Source organism: Bufo bufo, chromosome 2, assembly GCF_905171765.1.
Source record: "Bufo bufo chromosome 2, aBufBuf1.1, whole genome shotgun sequence".
Lineage (NCBI taxonomy): Eukaryota > Metazoa > Chordata > Amphibia > Anura > Bufonidae > Bufo > Bufo bufo.
Genome location: NC_053390.1, coordinates 523,542,823 through 523,549,325, shown reverse-complemented (window position 1 = coordinate 523,549,325; position 6,503 = coordinate 523,542,823). Strand labels below are relative to the sequence as shown.

General features: G+C 41.8%; 1 pseudogene; it reads left to right on the top strand.

The window, feature by feature from the left end:
- Positions 1-2,495: 2,495 nt before the first annotated feature.
- LOC120992994 lies at positions 2,496-2,672 on the top strand (annotated as a pseudogene).
- The last annotated feature ends 3,831 nt before the right edge of the window (positions 2,673-6,503 follow it).

The following is a 6,503-nucleotide window of genomic DNA, read 5'->3' as shown; positions in this document are numbered from 1 at the left end:
CCCATTGAAAGTCAATGGGTCCGCGAAAAAAAAACGGAAAACGGCACAACGGCCACGGATCCACACAACGGTCGTGTGCATGAGGCCTAACTGGAGCAATGAATGGAGAAATCTCTAGCTTTGTTAGAATGAGGTTGTCATGTGATTAATGTAAATGTCTTTAACCACTTTACATCCTGGCCATTTGCCTTCCTGACCAGGCCTAATTTAGAAAATCTGACATATCTCACTTTATGTGGTAATAACTTTGGAACACTTTTAAACTTATCCAAGCCATTCAGAGATTGTTTTCTCGTGACACATTGTACTTCATGATAGTCATAAATTTGAGTCAATATATTTCACCTTACAATATATTTCACGTTAGAAGGCTTAGAATTTTAGAAGCAATTCTTAAAATTTTTAAGAAAATTGCCAAAACCCACTTTTTAAGGAACAGTTCAGGTCTGAAGTCACTTTGTGGGGCTTACATAGTGGATACTCCCATAAATGACCCCATTGTAGAAACTACACCCCTCAAGTTACTTAAAACTGATTTTTACAAACTTTGTTAACCCTTTAGGCGTTCCACAAGAATTAAAGGAAAATGGAGATAAAATTTCACTTTTTTGGCAGATTTTCCATTTTAATCCATTTTTTTTCTTTAACACATCGAGGGTTAACATCCAAACAAAACTCAATATTTATTACTCTGATTCTGCGGTTTACAAAAACACCCTACATGTGGTCATAAACTGCTGTATGGGCACACAGCAGGGAGCAGAAGAAAAGGAGCGCCACATGGTTTTTGGAAGGCAGATTTTGCTGAACTGGTTTTTAGATGCCATGTCCCATTTGAAGCCCCCCTGATGCACCCTTACAGTAGAAACTTCCAAAAAGTGACCCCATTTTTGAAACTAGGGGATAAGGTGCCAGTTTTATTGGTACTATTTTGGGGTACATATGATTTTTTTGATCATTCATTATAACACTTAATGGGGCAAGGTGACCAAAAAATTGGTTGTTTTAGTACAGTTTTAATTTATTTATTTTTACAGCATTCACCTGAGGGGTTAGTTCATGTGATATTTTTATAGAGCAGATCGTTACGGACGTGGCGATACCTAATATGTATACTTTTTCTTATTTATTTAAGTTTTACGCAATAATAGCATTTTTGAAACCAAAAAATTATGTTTAAATGTGTCCATGTTCTGAGAGCTATAGTTTTTTTATTTTTTAAATGATTTTCTTTTGTAGGAGCTAATTTTTTGCGGGATGGGGTGACGGTTTTATTGGTACCATTTTGTGGGACATTCACCTTTTTGATCACTTGGTGTTGCACTTTTTGTGTTGTAAGGTGACAAAAATGGCATTTTGTGACAGTTTTTATTTAAAAATTTTTATGGTGTTCATCCGAGGGGTTAGGTCATGTGATATTTTTATAGACCTAGTTGTTACAGAAGCGGCGATACCTAATATGTATCTTTTTTATTTATTTCACTTTAAAGAGGACCTTTCACTACAATAAAAAATCTAAACTAAGTAAACAGACATGGAGAGCGGCGCCCAGGGATTAGAGATGTCGCGAACATAAAATTTTCCATTCGCGAACGGCGAACTCAAATTTCCGCAAATGTTCGCGAACCGGGCGAACCGCCATAGACTTCAATAGGCAGGCAAATTTTAAAACCCACAGGGACTCTTTCTGGCCACAATAGTGATGGAAAAGTTGTTTCAAGGGGACTAACACCTGGACTGTGGCATGCCGGAGGGGGATCCATGGAAAATTACGTAGTTGACGCAGAGTCGGGTTTTAATCCATAAAGGGCATAAATCACCTAACATTCCTAAATTGTTTGGAATAACGTGCTTTAAAACATCCAGTGTGTGTATACGATCAGGTATGATATTGTATCGATCAGGTAGTGTAAGGGTTACGCCCGCTTCACAGTGACAGACCAAACTATGACAGACCAAACTCCCCGTTTAACGCACCGCAAACAACCGCAAACAGTCCATTTGCACAACCGCAAACTCCCCATTTGCACAAGGTTGGATACCAAGCTAGCCATGTCCCATTCCTTGTCCTCACTGACGTCATTGAAGGTCTCTTCCTCCACCCAGCCATGTACAACACCAAGGGTGACAACAAGCCCCCTGGGACGCCTGCTGTGGTTGGTCTTCCACCTCCTCAAAGCCACATTCCTCCTCTGACTAATCTTCTTCAGACTCCTCTCTCTGCATTGCCGCAGGTCCAGCAATCGACGACGACAAGGCTGCTTCTAATGGTGATGGTGACCACAACTCTTCCTCTTCATGCTTATCTACGGCCTGATCCAGCACTCTTCGCAGGGCACGCTAAAGTAAAAACGCATATGGGATGAGGTCGATGATGTTGCCTTGGGTTTGACTGACCAGGTTTGTCACCTCTTCAAAAGGACGCATGAGCCTACAGCCATTGTGCATGAGTGTTCAGTAACGCGGCCAAAAAATACCCAGCTCCGCAGAGGCTGTCCTCTTTTTTTTTAATAAAAAAAATCTGTTCTTATCAGTTTAATCTCTGTTTTGTCCCCTATCAGGGGCCGGTGTATGAAATAGATTTTAGGAACCAGGAGATGGAAAAATATGCTTGGTCGGTCCTCTTACTTCCATTTTGGGGCACTGCGCATGCGCCGTGCAATGTACTGTGCTACCCTATATGAGTGGTATGTTAAGTAGTACTATTCCTATCAGTTTAATCCCTGTTACGTTCTCTATCAGGGGACGTGTATCGAATAGAGTTTAGACAACCGCAAAGAGTTGTCAATAGTTGACACACTCATGACATAAATTTTATTCCTCTATGCGTCAATCTTGGTGTAGTGATGACTGTGCTCGTGCGCACGTTTGCAGGCGATGGGGTTTTTTCAAAGCCTATGGTCGTGCTGAGGTAGTTCAGTGACAGTTAAGTGACCCATAAAACAATGATTCTGCAGTGTAGGCCAATTTTTGGCCTAGTAGGCTTTAATGATCACCTTAGATGATCACAAAGAAAATTAATGTTTTTTCTATGCAAAATTATCCAGCCGATCGCTTTTGGTCTGTTCACAATGAAGCAACGACATTATCATCTGGGGTGTGCCAACATTTCCATTGCCAACACACTCATAGAGGTGATCGCTTCATTGTGATACGCAAGCCCCTTCACCACAACAAGGTAACGATCACGAATGGGGAATTGACACATGTACAGTTGCAAGAAAAAGTATGTGAACCCTTTGGAATTATATGGATTTCTGCACAAATTGGTCATAAAATGTGATCTGATCTTGATCTAAGTCGCAACAATAGACAATCACAGTCTGCTTAAACTAATAACACACAAAGAATTAAATCTTACCATATTTTTTTTTTTTTTTTAGTTTTGAAAATACTTTATTATGAATCTTAAGCAGAAAATACAAAAAGATACATCAACCCCACAAAAGGGTACTTATTTCCATATCTTTCAGTATGAGATACAATCATATTCAGTACCAGCAATAATGAGGAAGAAGGAGAGGGGGGGGGGGGGGAGAAAATAAAAGAGAGAAAAAGAAGATATTGGGAAGGGAGGTGGGGGGGGGGGACCTACTTCTCTGTAGCACTTGATACAAATACAAATACAAAAACAAAAACAAAAAACAAAAAACTTATCCACCTTATGAGGCGAAATCTCTATACTTTTTCCACGAGGCCCATGTGGCTTCGAATACCTGTGTTCTTTTGGACTCCCATCCTGCTATTTGTTCTAGTCTGTAAAGGGCATCGCACTTTGCAATCCACTGGGAAATGGACGGGGCCCTACGACTCTTCCACTTAAATGCTATCAGAACTCTCGCAGCCGCGAGTAGTTGGCCTAGTAAGGAGGTAGTATATCTGTTTCCTTTAACTTTATCTATATCTATCATTCCTAATAAACATCCTTTAGCTGAGGGCGTAATCTGTACCTTACTGATCTGTGAGCAAATTGAGCAGACTTGTTTCCAGTACTCCGATATAGTAGGGCATGTCCACCATATATGTAGCATGGAGCCTTCTGCATTAAGGCACCTCCAGCACTTAGAATCGCAGTTTGGGTAGATGAGATGTAATTTCTGGGGTGTGTAATACCACCTAGTGATAACCTTGTAAAGGTTTTCCTGTAACTTTACACATCTGGATACCCTGGGAGTATTAGAGCATATTTGCGCAACTTCTCTATCTGAAAATTTAGCCCCCAGTTCCCTTTCCCACTTACTGACGAAGCTATATGAGTCAGGTCTGGCCTGGGAAACAAACACAGAATATAGCTGTGCCACTTTTTTCTTAGGGGGCATCTTGGAAAGTGACACCATATTTTTATTGAACACACCATGTAAACATTCACAGTGCAGGTGGAAAAAGTATGTGAACCCCTAGACTAATGACATCTCCAAAAGCTAATTGGAGTGAGGTGTCAGGCAACTGGAGTCCAATCAATGAGATAAGATTAGAGGCGTTGGTTACAGCTGCCCTGCCCTATAAAAACACACACACACACACACACACACACCAGTTCTGGGTTTGCTTTTCACAAGAAGCATTGCCTGATGTGAATGATGCCTCACACAAAAGAGCTCTCAGAAGACCTACGATTAAGAATTGTTGACTGGAAAGGGTTATAAAAGTATCTCCAAAAGCCTTGCTGTTCATCAGTCCACAGTAAGATAAATTGTCTATAAATGGAAAAGTTCAGCACTGCTGCTACTCTCCCTAGGAGTGGCCGTCCTGTAAAGATAACTGCAAGAGCACAGCACAAACTGCTCAATGAGGTAAAGAAGAATCCTAAAGTGTCAGCTAAAGACTTACAAAAGTCTCTGGCATATGCTAACATCCCTGTTAGCGAATCTACGATACGTAGAACACTAACCAAGAATAGATTTCATGGGAGAATACCACAGAGGAAGCCACTACTGTCCAAAACAAACATTGCTGCACGTTTACAGTTTGCACAAGAGCACCTGGATGTTCCACAGCAGTACTGGCAAAATATTCTGTGGACAGATGAAACCAAAGTTGAGTTGTTTGGAAGAAACACACAACACTATGTGTGGAGAAAAAGAGGCACAGCACACGAACATCAAAACCTCATCACAACTGTGAAGTATGGTGGTGGGAGCATCATGGTTTGGGGCTGCTTTACTGGCCTGGACGCATTGTTATCATCGAAGGAAAAATGAATTCCCAAGTTTATCAAGACATTTTGCAGGAGAACTTAAGGTCATCTGTCCACCAGCTAAAGCTCAACAGAAGATGGATGCTGCAACAGGACAACGAACCAAAGCATAGAAGTAAATCAACAACACAATGGCTTAAACAGAATAAAATACGCCTTCTGGAGTGGCCCAGTCAGAGTCCTGACTAGGGATGAGTGAACCCGAACTGTATAGTTCGGGTTCGTACCGAATTTTGGGGTGTCCGTGACACGGACCCGAACCCGAACATTTTCGTAAAAGTCCGGGTTCGGGTTCGGTGTTCGGCGCTTTCTTGGCGCTTTTTGAAAGGCTGCAAAGCAGCCAATCAACAAGCGTCATACTACTTGGCCCAAGAGGCCATCACAGCCATGCCTACTATTGGCATGGCTGTGATTGGCCAGTGCACCATGTGACCCAGCCTCTATTTAAGCTGGAGTCACGTAGCGCCGCACGTCACTCTGCTATGATCAGTATAAATAGAGGTTGCAGCTGCGACGTTAGGGCGAGATTAGGCAGATTAACTCCTCCAAAAGACTTCATTCTGTGATCGATCTGCAGCTGTGGATCATTGAAGTGCTATTATTGACTTGCTCACTTTTTTGAGGCTGCCCAGAGCGTTTTTAGATCACTTTTTTTCTGGGGTGATCGGCGGCCATTTTGTGACTTGTGGTGTGCCAGCACGAGCTATCACTAAGTGTATTTAACCATCGATAGTGTGGTTATTTTGTGCTATATCCTACATCAGCTGCAGGCTGAGCCTGTGTCACCGAAGTGCATTTAACCATCAACAGTCTGGTTATTTTTTGGCCATATACTACATCAGCTGCAGGCTGAGCCTGTGTCACCCAAGTGCATTTAACCATCAACAGTCTGATTATTTTTTGGCCATATACTACATCAGCTGCAGGCTGAGCCTGTGTCACCCAAGTGTATTTAACCATCGATAGTGTGGTTATTTTGTGCTATATCCTACATCAGCTGCAGGCTGAGCCTGTGTCACCCAAGTGCATTTAACCATCAACAGTCTGATTATTTTTTGGCCATATACTACATCTGGTGCAGGCTGAGCCTGTGTCACCCAAGTGCATTTAACCATCAACAGTCTGATTATTTTTTGGCCATATACTACATCTGGTGCAGGCTGAGCCTGTGTCACCAAAGTGCATTTAACCATCAACAGTGTGGTTATTTTTTGGCCATATATTACATCAGGGGCAAGTTGAGCCTGTCACCCAGCGCCTAAAAAATAGACCTGACATTTCTATTCAACCAAATCTGTACTGTTTT